The 18,684-nt window shown below is 43.0% G+C and overlaps 1 long non-coding RNA gene across 1 annotated transcript; it reads left to right on the top strand.

Moving 5' to 3' along the window:
* Positions 1-15,997: 15,997 nt before the first annotated feature.
* On the top strand, positions 15,998-17,993 carry LOC114814986. The gene is made up of 2 exons (XR_003762771.2): positions 15,998-16,087; positions 17,797-17,993. It is a non-coding gene; the product is annotated as an uncharacterized LOC114814986 (long non-coding RNA).
* The last annotated feature ends 691 nt before the right edge of the window (positions 17,994-18,684 follow it).

The raw sequence follows: 18,684 nt of genomic DNA on the forward strand, positions 1-18,684 counted from the left end.
CCAGAAATATTTCACTCTGGCAGTAGATCAGACAGAAATAACCCAAGGTCTTGTTTATCTTCTATTATTCATCTGCCCCTTTGATTGAACAGGAACTGTGACCGATCTGATTATACTCTATCTACTCCACGCTTAGCACATAGTAAGTGCTTAATAAATGCCATAATTAGTATTCAGTGGTTTTTCCTTTTTTTCCCTCCTTATTGCCTACAGTCAGCTCCCCCATAGCACGTTTCCTCAACACATTTTGGATAAAATACTATTGGGGAAACAGGGAACGTTCTTATAACGATGCACATCTGTCTGGATAGAACACAGTGTGATAGTGGACATGTATGTCATGTACATGTATATCAGTCACAAAATGGGTACTCTAATGGAATTTTCCATAATGAAGGATTCAGGGTTTGTGTATGCGGAAAATGAGTTCAGGAAATACGTCCGAATCAAGGGTGAAAAATATACCATGACGTTTGAAAAATGTTATTAATAGCATCAACTATTAGACTAGTCAGCTGTGAGCCTGGAATATGACTAATTGGTTTGGTGTTACTTCTGATTTCTCAGCAGACAAAAATACTACTGGAGAAGATGAATAAAAACTGAATTGGAAGAATGGACATCGAGTAAAAATTGGGCTGGAAGTTATTCACAGGAAAAGAAAGTGGAAAAAAGAAACCGAAGAAAGGTCTTCCTAAGGTCAATAGAGTATTAGCGGGGGGGGGGGGTTAGCTTCGGTACTAAGCTGACAAAGAGGACCATGCTGCTTTAAAGTAATGATTGTGTTTAATTTCTACTTTGTCCCAGCGTTGTTTTTAAGGATTAATAATTTTACTTTCCAAACAATCAATTTTCCTTAGTGTTTATTGTGTGCTGAGCACTGTACTAAGTCCTTGGGAGAGTACAACGCAATACAGTCGGCAGATCCAATCCCTGCCCGTAAGGAGCTTATAGTCTAGGAAAGGATTTGTTCTTCCCCACTCCCTCACATTTCCCTCACTTCTCTCCTATTCTTCCAAGACTCCGGGACTTCCCTAAGGCCTTTCTTAGGTGAAAACAAGGCAGGTAAATAAATCAGGGATGTGAACATCTGACAGACAATCCTGTGGGCATCAGGGTTCCCTGGGTATATATTCAGAAGAGGAACTGATAGTAATAGCTTCCATCTGAAGAGGACAAACCTTGCTAACATTTGATTGGTTCCTAATGTTAGCTGATTTGGACAAGAAAATTTTTATCTGAAAAACACCATGGCCTATTCAGAATTAACTAGAGTCATTAATAGGGTACGGTTGAGTTTGCAGAGGGAATCTCATTTGGATTGAAGCATCCATCCACCTAAATGCAGAATAGAGAACTTATCCTATTTAAAGGAATCCTAGCAACCATTCTGTTTTAAACCCACATCCTCTACTCATAAAAGTTTAGTGTAAACCAGTTGTTCCTAAAAGCCATATGCAAACAGTTTGTCTTTTCGAGTATGAGGTCAATAGGACGCATATCAAAGAACGGAGTTTTGAAGAAGAAAGATAGCCTTTAGCAGCCTGCATTGGGAGACTTCCGCAAGTAAAGTAGAAAGCATTATCGATGATGCGAAAATGAAAAGATAACAAAAGGAGCAGGGAAGGGATTGATTGGGACTGGAAAAACCTAAGAGCAAGAAGGGATGTTCGGCATGATGAAATGAGAACAACGTTTTCAACAGATCTGATGTTAAGAAGGCCTTTGAAGGCTGGAGAAAGGACTCTGAACTCAGTTTAGATGGATTGGCAGGTTTGAGGTCAGGGTTGGAGTTAGGATAAGGAAATCTAGAAAGGGTAGTAATGAGGTGAGTCTGACAGAAAGGAAGATGATCTTGGAATCACAGTAGAAAGAAGAGAAAGGGAGGGAGAACAGAAATTGAGGAAAGTCTTGGCCAAACCATAGAGCAAGATCCTAGAATGAATTCACCATTCTCTTATAAGGGCAAAGAATTACTGCAAATGGCAACCTCCTTCCACCACCCTCAATATCCTCAATCATTTATTAAGCACACTATTGAGAGCAGAAGGCTAAACTTAGTGCTGAGAAAAGACAGTGAAATCAATAATGAATATTGCTCCTGCTTTCAAAGAACTTACTGCCCCAACAACTACCCAAATGAAAAAATTAAAACTTTCCCAAAACGGTTCCAAAAATCTTACAGAAGTACAAAGATGAAGGATCAAATTGTACATTGCAAGTGCTTAGTACAGTGCTCTGCACATAGTAAGTGCTCAATAAATACTACTGAATGAATGAATCCATAAACAGGGCTTTCCAGGTGAAATAATTGCTCTTCACAGCCAACTTGAACTGCTGTAATGGTGAATGATCTAATAATTCCTTATTTTCAAATTTGTTGAAAGCACCGTGAATGTACACTTTAAATGACTTTACACACTCCAGCAGGTAGGCTAGATATTTTATCCTGCATTTGTAAGGATGATGATGATGATGAAAATGATATTATTACTATTAATAATATTTAAAAGCCACCTACTATGGGTCAATCATTGAGATAGATACAAACTAATCAGTACTTGGCCCAAACAGAGTTCACTGGCTAAGAGTGAGGGAGAACAAATATTTCCAGTGCTTAGAATAGTGCTTGACATATAGTAAGTGCTTAAAAAATACCATTGTTATTATAATTATTTATCCCCATTTTACATTTGAAGAAAATGAGGCAAAAAGTCTAGAAGCTGAGTCCATACTGTCTCCCAGCAGTTGTTGATGAGTCATTTCTTAATGGAAAAGTGTCCAGTCACTCCTAATTTGCACTACCTGATTCTAAACTCCAAAGGAATTTTAATCCTTCACTTCCTTGAAAAATGTTGAACACTATTTTGAACCATAAACCAAATTCCTGTAAACTCACAGGTACAGCTGAAATCTCACCTTCAATCAAGCCATTCCTGATCGCCGAAATGCAACCGCCTTCAGGACATCTGACTTCTGTCATTCCTTAGAATGAAGTTATAGCCTTACTCAAAAATGTTCTTTAACTTTTCAGAGTCCTAAATGGGCATTTAACGTCATCTTCTGCGTAGTTGAAATAATCATAATAAAAGAGCATATACGTTGCCGAACGTCCCGGTGGAAAAAGCACGGCCCTAGGAGTCAGAGAACCTGGGTTCTTATCCCAGCTCTGCCATTTTCCTGAGTGTAACCTCGCGCAAAGCACTAAGCTTCTCAGTGCCTCGTTTTCCTCATCTGTCAAATGGGGATCAAATACCTCTCTCCCTTCCCCTTAGATAAGCCCCATGTGGAACAGAGACTGTGTCTGATCTGACGTATCTACCCCAGCATTTAGTACAGTCTCTGGCACATAGGAAGTGCTTAACAAATACCAGAGTTATTATTATCATGATAATTTGAGTTTTCTTTTAAATTCAAAGGTGCTACTCATTATTGAGCCTGTATCGAGGAACATGAATGCTGTTGCTAGAATACCTTGAAAATGTGCAAACTTTGTCCCTCAAAATGCCTTTGCATACCTTTTCTGCCCATTTGCCAGAGTGAGCATCATTTAGACACCAATAATGAAGAAGGGGAAGACATGTCCTATCACTAGCATGACCCACTCCTGAGTTGTTTTCTCAGGATGGTGATTATTTGCCCACTCTCGACTGATCTGCTTGTACCTAGTGGCATTATGAAATAGCTGGTAGAGAAGACAGGTAGTGTCTGTGGTTGCAAAAGAGAGTATCTCTGACAGCTCAACAGAAGCAGACACCAATATGACCTCACCCTTTTTTTCAGCCACAATCGTGCCTGATGCTCAGAGCGGTCATTCCCATTTTCTTGCAAGAAACAGGGAAAGAACAAGAGCAAGAAATGAAAAAACAAAGAACAGCAGTCAAAAAGCCCAAAACAGTATATGCATATGGGGTCCTCCAAATAAAACTCAAACCAGCATGGCTCCCCCAGCTATGGTGGTGTTCTCTTGGTGCTTTTTTGCAGTAACAAGATTGAATTTTAACCCCAGTATTTCCTGTATCACGATAGCACGCTAATCTCACTGCGCATGAGCCCTGGGCAGAGTACATGTGTTCTGTGTGCTCGCCATCCGTGATCCTCTCCAGTGAATGCGAAAAAGCTTGTAATGACTTCAGAGTGAATCTCAAATAACTCATCAGAGTAGCAGACTGCTGGAAAGCCCAGGAACGTATAGCCGGGTAGCCTTCCCTGACTAAGCCCTCCTTTCCTCTTCTCCCACACTCCCTTCCGCATCACCTTGACTCACTTCCTTTATTCATCCTCCCTCCCAGACCCACAGCACTTATGTACATATTTCTAATTTTATTTATCCATGTTAATGTCTGTCTTCCCCTCTAGACTGTAAGCTCGCTGTAGGCCGGGGATGTGTCTGTTATATTGTTATACTGTACTCTCCCAAGCGCTTAGTACAGTGTTCTGTGCCTAGTAAGTGCTCAATAAATGTGACTGACTGACTGGTATGCAGCAATCATGTAACTTTTCGAGACAGGCTTTGGGAAAGGAAAGATACTAATAAATGGAACCGAAACCACGGTCAGATGCTGCAAGTAGCACGTATCCTAAGAGCTTTAGTCAAGCATTTAAATTAGATACGCTGAAGCGATTTGATATAGATGAGAACTCAATTGACTTAGGAAAAGCGTATATATTTAGTCTCCTGGCATCAAGAGTAGGGCAAATTTTTTAAGGTGTACATAGGTCGACAATTATTTAAAATCATCTTTTTAATCATCGATGCCCATTTAGACCGTTCACTGATTATGTACATTTTGTCTCTGAGTCTGAGAGCCCGTTACTGTACTCTAGATTACTTCCTATAAGAAAATACTCTTCATTTAGCACTCTTTCACTTAGTATTATTTTTACCTAGCCCATTAAGAACACTAACGGGGATGTAGAAAAACACTGACCTTAGATATCTGCTTGACCAAACAGCACCTGGTAAAGATAGGCTTTCAAGGATCGCCAGCTTTAAAAAATGAAAATAGTGATCCTAAAGTGCAAACAAGCCAGACAGTCAAAAGTTAGCCCTCCATATACCCATCCCTCTTCCTTGTCCATTCCCTTCCCCCCGCAGATATCACAGAGAAGATGACTGGTTCTATTTATCCCATCTTCTCTTCCAATACTGGGACCTTGCCACCCACAGAAGGAATCTTGGCACACCAGCACAGGTGAGCCTCAACTCTGGGAAAAGGAATATGGGAAAAAGAAGAAAGATTAATCAGTCCTTCTGCAGAGGTGTGGTTGGAGAAGCAGCGTGGCTCAGTGGAAAGAGCACAGGCTTGGGAGTCGGAGGACCTGGGTTTTAATCCCGGCTCTGCCACTTGTCAGCTGTGTGACCGTGAGCAAGTCACTTAACTTCTCTGTGCCTCAGTTACCTCACCTGTAAAATGGGGATTAAGACTGTGAGCCTCACGTGGGATAACCTGATTATCCTTTATCTACCCCAGCACTTAGAACAGTGCTCTGCACCTAGTAAGTGCTTAACAAATACCAAGATTATTCATTCATTCAATTGTATTTATTGAGCACTTACTATGTCCAGAGCACTGTACTAAGCGCTTGGAATGTACAATTTGGCAATAGATAGAGACAATCCCTGCCCACTGATGGGTTTACAGTTTAATCGGGGGAGACGGGGACAAAAGCAAGACAACTTAATCACGATAAATATTATTACCTTTATGGTGCTGCCCTGGGATAAGATGAATTGGAGCAATTACCCCAGGCCCTGTGCTCTAGAGAACCCTCTAATAATAATGATGATGATGATGATGATGATGGTATTTGTTAAGTGTTTACTATGTGCCAAGCACTGTTTTAAGCACTGGGGTAGATACAAGGTCATCGGGTTGTCCTAAGTGGGGCTCACATTTTACAGATGCGGGAACTGAGGTGCAGAGAAGTGAAGTGACTTACCCAAGGTCACACAGCAGACAAGTGGTGGAGCGGGAATTAGAACCCATGACCTTCTGACTTCCAGGCCCGTATTCCAGACTGTAAGCTCGTTGTGAGCAGGGAATGTCATTGTTTATGTTGTATTGTACTTTTCTAAGTGCTTAGTACAGTGCTCTGCACATTTTGATCAGGATCCAATTGGCCCTGGAACTCCTGCCTCTAAGGGCTCAATCTGAGGAGGAAGCTATTTCAGAACTGTATACTGGTGACTAATTTGAAATTTCCCTGCGAGTACTGGACTAATGGTCCCACACCAGACAGTTTGCTCCAAAACCATGCCTTTCATTCATTCATTCATTCATTTAATAGCATTTATTGAGCGCTTACTATGTGCAGAGCACTGGACTAAGCGCTTGGAATGTACAAATCGGTAACAGATAGAGACCATCCCTGCCCACTGACGGGCTTACAGTCTAATCGGGGGAGACAGACAAAAACAGTAGCAATAAATAGAATCAAGGGGATGAACATTTCATTAAAACAATAGCAATAAATAGAATCAAGGGGATGTACATCTCATTAACAAAATAAATAGGGTAATAAAAATATATACAAATGAGTGGACGAGCACAGTGCTGAGGGGAGGGGAAGGGAGAGGGGGAGGAGCAGAGGGAAAGGGGGGGAAAAGGGGCTTAGCTGAGGGGAGGTGAAGGGGGGAGCAGAGAGGCAGCAGAGGGAAAAGAGGAAGCTCAGTCTGGGAAGACCTCTTGGAGGAGGTGAGCTCTCAGTAGGGCTTTGAAGAGGGGAAGAGAATTAGTTTGGCGGAGGTGAGGATCCCTTGTTTTATACAGTTGCTAGAAGAACTAAGAAATTGCCACAGCGATTCAGCCCCGAGTTCCGTCTCCCGCAGTAGCAGTGAAAGCTACTTAGAGCTACTTAGAATATGACCAGCTGGTCTCCCTAGTCTCCAGTGACTCCTTCCGTCACGGCTCTTCGAAATGTCACTGACGTCTCCCTCCAATAAGTCATGGTAGAACCACGGTCTATTAACAGAAGCAGCGTGGCTTAGTGGTAAGAGCCCGGGCTTGGGAGTCAGAGGACGTGGGTTCTAATCCCGGCTCTGTCACTTGTCTGTGTGACCTTGGGCAAGTCGCTTAACTTCTCCGGGCCCCAGTTACCTCATCTGTAAAATGGAGATTAAAAGTGCGAGCCCCACACGGGACAACCTGATTGCCCTGTATCTACCCCAACGCTTAGAAGAGTGCTTGGCACAGAGTAAGCGCTTAACAAATACCGTTATTGTTATCATTTTTATTAGCATTATTGTTATTAACATAGCTAGATCTCTCTTGCGCCTTTTAGAGTCCCTATTTTTTCTCTTTTAACATTTTTAACTGGTTTTTTTGGTCTTCTGCCTCCCCCTTCTAGACTTTAAGCCTGTTGTTGGGTTCGGATTGTCTCCACCTGTTGCCGAATTGTACTTTCCAAGTGCTTACTACAGTGCTATGACCACAGTAAGCACTCAGCAAATACGATTGAATGATCACCCATTATCATAGATTTTTCTAAACACTTCTTGAACTTATTGGTATTTCTGGGCTGCACATCTGCCTGTAGTAATGAATCCCATGTGCTGTATGAAGAAGTGTTTCCTCTTGTTTGTCTTGAATGTACCACCTTCGGTCTTCAGTGGGTCCCCCCTCATCCCGCGCCTGTGGGGACTGGGGAAGTAATTCTAAGTTGGTCCTCTCCAAACCCTTCTTGGTACGTAGACCTGGCTTAGTAGAGAAGCAGCATGGCTCAGTGGAAAGAGCATGGGCTTGGAAGTCAGACGTCATGGGTTCTAATCTCAGCTCTGCCACTTGTCAGCTGGGTGACCTTGGGCAAGTCACTTCACTTCACTGTGCTTCAGTGACCTCATCTAGAAAATGGGGATGAAGACTGTGAGCCCCACGTGGGACAACCTGATTACCTTGCACCTACCCCCAGCACTCAGAACAGTACTTGACACATAGTAAGCACTTAACAAATACCAACATTATCATTTAGACTGTGAGCCCGTCATTGAGCAGGCACACCTTAGTTTATTAGTTTTTTTTCAGTCCTCATCCTAACGATGCCCAGATTTTATGCCTGCTGCTGCAAATTGGGCCAGTGTGAAAGGCAGTTGACAATGACTCCAAGATATGTTTTCTGAGACTCAGGTACTATCCCACAGCCCAGTATTATGAAGTTGTAGTTTTCCTCTCAAATAAATAATAAATAATGATGGTATTTGTTAAGCGCTTACTATGTGCCAAGCACTGTACTAAACGCTGGGGTAGTTACATGGTTATCAGGTTGTCCCACGTGGGGCTCACAGTCGTAGTCTCCATTTTGCAGATGAGGTCACTGAGTCACAGAGAAGTGAAGTGACTTGCCCAAAGTCACACAGCTGACAAATGGCAGAGCCGGGATTCGAACCCACAATCTCTGACTCCCAAGCCTGTGCTCTTTCCACTAAGCCACGCCCTCTAGATGCAGTAACTTTCCCTTGCTCGCACTGAAGCACGTTTGCCATTTTTCTGCCTACTCATACAGACTTCCTAGAATTGAATATTCCTGTGCTGTTTTATTTTAACCTTCCCTCTTCAGTGAGAATTTTAAATTTAACCACGTTTTGATCATTATTAGTGTGTCTCTTCCAAATGTATTTCTTGAAACAGTTCTGATCTCCAAGAAATAATTCCAATATATTCCCTTTTCTTGCAGGTCTTGCAGGGAATGGTCATTGCCTTGTGGAAAGTCTGGGAATCAGGACATCTGGATTCCGATTCAGGTTACACCACTTGCCTGCTGTGCGACCCTGAGCAAGTCACTTAACTGCTCTGTGCTCAATTTTTCATCTGTACAATGGGGATGAAATACCTCTTCTTCCTCCCTGTTAACCTGTGAGCCAATGTGGGGCAAAACTGAATCAATCCATCAATCAGTCAAAGGTATTTATTGAGTACTTACCGTGTGCAGAGCACTGGACTAAGTATTTGGGAAAGTTCAATGTTCTGACCTAATTATCTTGTATCTACCCCAGCGCTTAGCACGGTGCTTGATAAATAGCACTCAATTATTATAATAATTATTTATAGATTAAGGTGGCCATTGATGGCACTCACAAAAACCAGACACTCCTTTGCTGACCCGGGTACACCGTGTCATCTGTCCAACGAAACGTAACGACGCCACGTGGAAACTTTTGCAGAAATCCACTGAACCCAAAGAGTTTTCGTGGAGGAAGGGGGCCCCTAACCTGGCCCTCCTTTGCTCCAAAGCTATTTTGCTCCCCTCCCAGACCCCTTTTAATACCGGCCGCTTCCAGGTCGTAGGGTTCAGAAACAGGAGCTGAGACGGAAGAAAGCCGGATGTGTAAAAATAAAAATACCGCACATAGCTGATGTATCGGTACCGGTCTGGGGACACGGCAGCTGAATAAACTGGCTAAGTGACATAAAACCAGACAAATATCCACCCTACTGTAGAAAGCCAACCTTTAGGTAAGCTAGCTCTCCACTGCGGTCTCTTCGGTAAACCTAGGTGGGTCACTCTTAGGACTATGGATCTAAGAGCAGGGGCTCCAGCACTGGATGATATTTTGTGGGGAAATAACGAAGACTGACAGGTGCCGAAACTACACAGTTATTCGTCTCTACCATACAACTGGGGGGGAAAAAAGAGAACCGAATTAAACCGTTTCGAGGAAAAGAAACAGACCATTTTCGGGTCAATTTTGTTTAAAGATAACGAAGATGATAAAGTGATTTTTAGCACCTAGATTTCTCAGTCCTGAGAAAAGGTACACAATCTATTTAGAAGTGATTTAACTGTCATATGCATATACCGTTTTAAGAAAAAAAAAATGTTGTACGATGCATAAAGCAGCTCAAATTATATTTTTAAGTTAAAGCGTTAGAAGTAAACACAGCTGCAAACTGCCCAGGAATAATTACAGTTCTACCTGGCATGCATATCCCATATTTCTGAGCACAGAATTTCATTAACGAAATAAAAGAATGTGTGAAATTGTATTTTTAAGCTGTTAAAGTAGAAGAGGCCTTGTAGGTGCTGGGTTCTCTTCAACGGACGGCAAAGTAATATGTTGAAATGTCATCCAAATAACCCTTGTCACATCATATCTTGGCACGACTGCTTCTGGCTACATCATGGAGTGTTTCAGATAATATACTCGGTTATCAGAATGCATAGGCACTTGTAATTTCAGAGCATCTGAGAGAAGGAAAAGGAAGAAATTGCACATATCTTGGCTGCCCTCAAGGTTTGCACCTGTTCTCGATCTCTTGGGGCCATTAGGTTACCAATGAGACAACATTAAAGGGAGCATAGTGAAATTCAAAGTGACAAATTTTACTGATGACCATCTGCCCACTTATCATTTCATGAAGCCTCGATATTGAGCTGTCTGTTCGCCCAGATTAAAAAGTTAGCGTCACCCTCTCAATCAAATAGTGATATTTAAGGCGTACCTATTGTTTGCGGAGGACTGGTCTAAGTGCGTTGAAAAGTCCACCAGAAATAATGTTGGACTAATAACAATAATAATAATAATAATGGTGGTATTTGTTAAGCACTTACTATGTGCAAGGCACTGCTCTAGGCGCTGGGGGGATACAAGGTGATCAGGTTGTCCCACGTGGGCCTCACAGTTTTAATACCCATTTTACAGATGAGGGAACTGAGGCCCAGAGAAGCAAAGTGACTTGCGCAAAGTCACACAGCTGGCGAGCGGCGGGGTCGGGATTAGAACCCATGACCTCTGACTCCCAGGCCCGGGCTCTTTCCACTGAGCCATGCTGCTTCTCTGTAATAATAATGATAACTGGTATTTGTTAAGTACTTACTAAGTGCCGGGCACTGAAGCAGCATGGTTTAGTGGAAAAAGCATGAGTTTGGGAGTCCGAGGTCATGGGTTCTAATCCCGACCCCACCACTTGTCAGCTGTGTGACTTTGGGCAAGTCACTTCACTTCTCTGGGCCTCAGTTACCTCATCTGTAAAATGGGGATTGAGACTGTGAGCCCCACGTGGGACAACCTGATTCCCCTGTGTCTACCCCAGAGCTTAGAACAGTGCTCTGCACCTAGTAAGCGCTTAACAAAGACCAACATTATTATTAATATTATTAGACCACACTGCTTCTCCAGACCAGCTTACCTTCCAGAGTCTTATAGTCTAAAGGGAGACAGGCAGACATAAATCATTTACAAATAGAAGGAGCAGGAGGAGAAACAAGTCTATAACAAGTGTCGGGATAAGCTGGCTGGATAAATGAATGAATGACCAATTGATTATAAATCGATCCATGCATACTTATCAATTGTAATTTTTGAGCATCTACTACGTGCAGGGCACTGTTCTACACACGTGACTGAGAATAATACAACAGAGTTGGCAGACATGCTTCCTGCCCACAAGGAGGTTACAGTCTAGAGTGGGAGAACAGACATTAAAATAAATTACGGATATGTACATAGGTGCTGTGGGGCTGAGGGGTGAATAAAGGGTAGAAATCTAGGTGCCAGGGTGATGCGGAAAGGAGAGGGACTAGAGGATGTGAGGGTTACGTTGAAGCAGTTTGGCTCAGTGGAAAGAGCCGGGCTTGGGAGTCAGAGGTCATGGGTTCGAATCCCAGCTCCGCCACTTGTCAGCTGTGTGACTGTGGGCAAGCCACTTCACTTCTCTGGGCCTCAGTTACCTCATCTGTAAAACGGGGATGAAGACTGTGAGCCCCACATGGGACAACCTGATGACCCTGTATCGCCCCCAGCGCTTAGAACAGTGTTCTGCATATAGTAAGCGCTTAACAAATACCAACATTATTATTATTAAGTGGGGGAAGGCCCTTGGAAGTAATGTGACCTTAATAAGACTTTGAATGTGGGGAGAGTGATGGTCTGTCAGATACGAAGGGGAAGGAAGTTCCAGACCAGAGGCGGGACGTGGGCAAGGGGTCGGCGTCGAGATAAATAGACAAGCGTTTAGAAGGGGCGTAAGTACATAAATATCCTAGGAGGCTGTGGGGTTGTTGGCAATTATTCACGGAAGGCTTCTTGGAGGAGGTGGGATTTTATTAATAATAATAGTAATGTGGGTATCTGTTGAGCGCTTACTCTGTGCAAAGCACTGTTCTAAGCACTGGGGGGAATACAAGGTGATCACATTGTCCCACGTGGGGCTCACAGTCTTCATCCCCATTTTACAGATGAGGGAACTGAGGCACAGAGAAGTGAAGTGACTTGCCCACAGTCACACAGCGGACAAGGGGCAGATCTGGGATTTGAATCCGTGACCTCTGACTCCCAAGCCCGGGCTCTTTCCACTGAGCCACGATATATATAGTTATGAACTCTTCCTCACAGTGATGTGACCTGAGAAGTTCAGGTGGCTAAGTGGGAAGATTTTAAGAAGAGATGGGAGGCTGTTTTAATATTAATAATAATAATTTTGGCATTTGCTAAGTGCTTACTACATGCAAGGCACTGTTCTAAGTGCTGGGGTAGATACGAGATAATTGGGCTGGACACAGTCCCTGTCCCACACGGAACTCACAGTCTTAATCGCCAATCGCCAGTGCCTTGCGTATAGTAAGCCTTAGCAAATGTCATAATTATTATTATTAAAACAGCCTCTCATCCGTTCTAATCCTGGCTCTGCCACTTTTCTGCCGTATGACCGTGGGCAAGTCACTTCACTTCTCTAGGCCTCAGTTACCTGAACTGCAAACTAGGGATTAAAGATTTGCTTGTATCCATCGAATCAACCTGATTAGCATGTTAGTACACTTAGTACACTTAGTACTTAGTACACTGGCACTTAGTACAGTATCTGGCACAGAGTAAGCGTTTAACAAATACCATTAAAAAAAAAGACATCTAGCTTCTCAAACCATTCCCAGAATATCATTCTGCAAGCCATAATCAACATTAAAGGACAAGTCCAAAGGCAATCAATAAAGTAGACCTGGAACGAATTCAGTGGTGAGGCAAAAATCAATCACAAGCCTGGTTATCCGGGGCAGGGGGACACACGAGAACCGAACGATAACCGAAGATAGCTTGGGATAACCAAGCTAAACCAAAATGGGCCATCTCTTGGCTGGGAGAAGCAGTGTGGTCTAGTGGAAAGAGCCCAGGCCCGGGAGTCAGAGGACTTGGGTTCTAATCCTGGCTCCACCACCTCTCTGCTGCGTGACCTTGAGTGAGTCGCTTAACTTTTCTGGGCCTAAATTACTTTATCTGTAAAGTGGGGATTAGGACTGTAATAATAATAATAATAATGTTGGTATTTGTGAAGCGCTTACTATGTGCAGACCACTGTTCTAAGCGCTGGGGTGGACACAGGGGAATCAGGTTGTCTCACGTGGGGCTCACAGTCTTAATCCCCATTTTACAGATGAGGTAACCGAGGCACGGAGAAGTTAAGTGACTTGCCCACAGTCACACAGCCGACAAGTGGCAGAGCTGGGATTCGAACTCATGACCTCTGACTCCAAAGCCCGTGCTCTTTCCACTGAGCCACGCTTCCCCACCTGGATCAGGAACTGTGTCCAACCTGATAATCTTGTATCTACCCCAGCGCTCAGTATAGTGCGTGGCACATCGGCGCTTAGAACAGTGCCTGGCACAGAGCAAACGTTTGACAAATGCCATAATCATTATTATTATTACAATAAGTGCTAAACAAATACCTTTTTTTAAAAAAAGGAAAGGTAGAATGAACGTTTTAAAAACACAGTGAGGCGAGTCTTAAGTAGTGCTGGGCAAAGGGGAAATCGCAGGATCCCATAGCACACTGACCATCCTGCAAGGCAGCAATCAGGAAACAGGTTGCTGGCCGAGCAGAGGCTTCTGGAGGATCACAATTCCAAGTGGCAAATGTTAAAACAGCCAGAGACTCTGCAGAGAGATTTGGTTCATCATTGAACTGCTGACAGATTCGCAGTACAGGAAACGTGACCTCTAGTGTTATGACCCCCGCAGCCCTTATCTACTGTAAATAGTAAATGCATCAGCACATCAAAGAACCGTCATGATGTGTGTGTAATGTGGAATGGATTGCCGGTCACATACAGCCCATTTCAGTCACACCCGTATGCATACTATACATACCCACACCTCCCCATGCTGGTTTCCTTCTGACCACACACATCACAAACATTTTGGCCAGCAACTACTTAATCGTTACTGTTTTTATAACACAAAGAATGTACTAAACATTTAGGAAAGTGCATTCCACCTCCCACAGACATCTTTGGAGTAAGCACATCCTATAAGAGTCATCCGGGCAGTATGCTAGGCTATTACTGCCAATATAGATAAGGAAACACAGCAAGATAGAGAAAAGTTTATGATTAAGAGGTTGGATTTTATGTTATCCCCTCCAGTGCAAACTTATTTGATTCCATCAGATTATAGGAAGAACATGATTCACAGTCCCCCGCACGTCTTCAATAAAAAGAGTATAAACTTGGAACGAGAAGGGCTTTACCTTAACACCGCTCAGTACAGCGGGAATCCATCATCTAATAATAATGTCAATAATCGTGGTATTTAATAAGCGTTTACTATGTGCCATCTATCCCGGGCAGATCATCGGATCAGACACGGTCCCTGCCTATGAGGGAGGGAGAAAGATATTTCATTCCCATTTTACAGACGAGGAGACTGAGACACGGATCGAAATAATAACGTTGGTATTTGTTAAGCGCTTACTATGTGCCGAGCACTGTTCTAAGCGCTGGGGTAGACACAAGGCAATCAGGTTGTCCCACGTGGGGCTCACAGTCTTCATCCCCATTTTACAGATGAGGTAACTGAGGCACAGAGAAGTTAAGTGGCTTGCCCAAAGTCACACAGCTGACAAGTGGCAGAGGAGGGATTCGAACCCATGATCTCTGACTCCAAAGCCCGGGCTCTTTCCACTGAGCGACTTGTCCATGGTCATACAGCAGACGAGTGACGGTGCTGGGTCTAGATTCTGGATTCCTCACTCCGTGCTCTTTCCGCTAGGCCACGCTTCCTCCACATTACCACCAGAGTACTTTGATGTTTGGATTCTCTTCCACTATTCATAGCAGGAAGAAACAAATTTTCTGAGGCTTCACTGAACCTTCAGCTAAGAAGCACCGATTTCCAGTTGACAAAAGACCCGTTTACCCCTCAGATAATCATAAAAGTAATAATAATAATGTTGGTATTTGTTAAGCGCTTACTATGTGCAGAGCACTGTTCTAAGCGCTGGGGGAGATAACACGGTAATCGGATTGTCCCACGTGAGGTTCACAGTCTTATTCCCCATTTTACAGAGGAGGTCACTGAGGCATAGAGAAGTTAAGTGACTTGCCCACAGTCACACAGCTGACTAGTGGCAGAGCCGGGATTCGAACCCATGAACTCTGACTCCCAAGCCTGTGCTCTTTCCACTGAGCCATGCTGCTTCTCTAGAGAATGGTAGTGAGATACAACAAAAAATTAACACCTTTGCATGCATAAATTGTGCATATTTCTCAGGTGACATCACTTCTGAGGTGAAACTGGAAAACCTGGCTGGAAAGAAATATGAAGCGAGGCGGTTCTGGGAAACTAATTTCAACGATTAAAAATGGGACTTGACATTAACTCCTTGGAAGAGAGAGACATACATAGCTAAGAGATAGAGGGCTTTAAACCTGATATGGTCACAGGGACTGGGTCTTCAAAGAACCAAGGGGAGAGTTTTAATTGTATCTTCTCCCCCAACCTGCCACCCCCCAATCTACCACCCAGACACTATGCCAACCATGTACTTAATGTACTCATAACCTCTGATTCCCAAGCCCGGGCTCTTTCCACTGAGCCACGCTGCTTCTCTTTTAACCTCTTCAAGGGCAGGGGTTGTGTTTTTATCAACTCTATTTCACTCGCCCAAGCGCTTAACTCAGTGTTCTGCCCACACCAGGCACTCGAATACCGTTGATTGCTTCTTGATCTCCTTCCTCTTTGCAGTTGGTCGCCTTCTCCCCTTCTGTCCGTGTTTGCGAGTTTTGTAGCTGGGAAGACACAGTTACGTTCTGTACCGTGATTCCATTCCACATCCGTTAAGTCGTACGCTCAACACCCAACCGAAGCTGGCAATAGGTGAGAGAAATCTAGATGATTACACCAAGCAGAGGCTCAAGCAGAAGCTTAGTCTCCGACTTGCAACCCTCTTTCAGGTACCCTGATACTAGATCCACCTGACCCAGATCGTCCGAGGTTTAGTCGCCCTCTATTCCTCCCCTCTCTGGATAGTCTCGGGGTAGTTTCCAGAGTCCACAAAAGCTAGGAAAAATTTCGGCGGGGAGGCCGTCATCCCCAGATAGACCCCGTCTCCAGCGCACATTCCTGATGAATCAGAAAGCAAATCTGATAAACATATGGATTGGCTGTCTGGACTCCCCCTGTCCAAACAGTGAGTCTCCAAGTAAACTGAACTCAACTGCAATACGTACCACCAGGGCCTAATCCTTTCGGGAAACTTAAAAACAAAAAAGCCATAACGTTCAAGCTATTATGATTAGGGTGGAGCATCTTCAGATGCTTTCTTTTTGCCCTGCCATACCATGAGGTTACACATACACACACACACACACATGATCAATTGCATTGGGTTTCACTGCTCACCAGAAAAATTCTTCCCTTCTATTATCCCAAAGGTTCTCCCAAATTCCAATTTTACAGACGCATTTGTTGCCAGACTTATCTGGCAGTCAGAACCCATATTTTTTTCTAGAAGGGGGAAGGTATGAAAGGAGGTTTCAAAGACTGCTTTACTAAAAGGGCAACTGAGCATAACATCATTCCATTGTTGGGTTTGTTTTTTGTTGTTTTTTGTTTTTTTAAAATAGAAGCCCTTTCACGATATGGAACTAATTATCGCCATCTGCTGTTCCATACTTATATTTCCTCCCTAGCAGCTCATTCTTCAAAAACTCAGTAGCTTCCTCCCTTTACATTTGTAAATGCTGTTGACTATGGATAAAATCCATGTTTACTTTGTATTCAGGACCCATAGGAAAGCTCATTTTAATCATCAACAGATGTTAGATTCTGCTCTGCTTTGCTTGGCACACTACTTCAGAGGGAAATAAAAAGAAAAATCTTTATTTTATATTTAAATTATAGATTGTTACAGACTAAATAAAATGCCAAATTGTTATTGGAAACAACACGGCCACTGTAATAATGATGGCCGACATTTTGTTTTTACAGTTATAATTTTTTTCTGGCGCTTGTTTAACCCAAGATGGTTTCCATATTTTGCAGATGGATTTTTTGTTCCTATGAAATGGCTCACAGTGAAGCCACAGACATTTGAAATTTATTTTTACTTAATATATTTCTGCAAGTTAGTGAAATGCTGAGATTACACCAGATTCACTGGATATGCTTTTAAATGCATTCTCTCCCAGACTCATATTTCCATACACATTATCCTTTTGAACTCATTTACAAACCCTTATTATCCCTACAGACTGTTCTATAAACAAGTAATACCTCTTTGTGAACCGTTTCATCTTTATGGTCCTTTTCATCTTTGTGTTTTCTTCTTACACTTTAGTGAAGCTGAAGGTCAGAGAACATAAGCCTACGCACTAGCGCTTATTTCCCACTGCTTGGGCCAATAAGTAAGATGTTTTACCTCTGTGGATTCATTAGTGGCACCTCTCATTCGCTTACCAGACACAAAACAGAAAAAAACAAAAAACCTCATGTTCATGCACTGCTTTGCCCCATTCCCATGCTCACCTATTCTACGTATATCCTGATATTTTCAGTACTGAGGTTTCTAATTTCTCTTTATCTAGCAAAGCGAAGAATCGAACTCTCCTCCCAAGATCAATGCCTACCAGACCTCCTCTCAGCAGGCTGGGCAACTACAGCTCTTCTTCCGAAGCATTTCCAACAGCCCATCTTTAAATGGCCTGGATATTTCAAATTTTGTTCTCAATGTTTTGTTCTCATGGCACCAGTTAAAATATAATAATCATCATAGTAATATTAATACTTGCTACTCACTTATTATGTGCCAAGCACCGGGGAAGGTACAAGTTAATCAGGTTGGAGACAGTCCTGTCCCACATGGGGTTCACAGTCGAAAAAGGAGACAGTAGGAAAGTAGGTACTCCCAAGGCTTCAGCTGCCACTTCTATGCAGAAGACTCTACTTCGCTGGGATTGAATCCCCATTTTACAGATGAACTAACTGAGGCATAAAGAAGTTAAGTGACTTACCCAGGGTCACGCAGTAGACACACAACAGACAGGGGATTAGAACCAAGGTCTTTTGTCTTTCAAGCCTATGTTCTTCCCACTAGGCCATGCTACTTCTCTGAATTATTACTTTTATATATATTTTTTATTCATGCTACACCATTCAAGAAATTATTTACTAAAAGCAATAAAAAGAGACATGTTAGCTTTAAACAATTTTTTTCATATAAATTGATAACACTGATGATTCTTTAAAGGCAACTTTCTTTGTTTGTTTTTATGGTATTTGTTTAAGTGCTTACTATGTGGGAGGCACGGTACTAAATTCTGGGAGAGATACAAGCAAATCAGTTGGATACAGTCCCCGACCCACATGCAGCTCACACCCATATTACAGATGAGGCAACTGAGGCTTGGAGAAATTAACTGATTTGCCCAAGGTCATATCGCAGACATGTGGCAGAGCTGGGATCAGAACCCAGA

This window comes from Ornithorhynchus anatinus, chromosome 11 (genome assembly GCF_004115215.2).
Source record: "Ornithorhynchus anatinus isolate Pmale09 chromosome 11, mOrnAna1.pri.v4, whole genome shotgun sequence".
NCBI lineage: Eukaryota > Metazoa > Chordata > Mammalia > Monotremata > Ornithorhynchidae > Ornithorhynchus > Ornithorhynchus anatinus.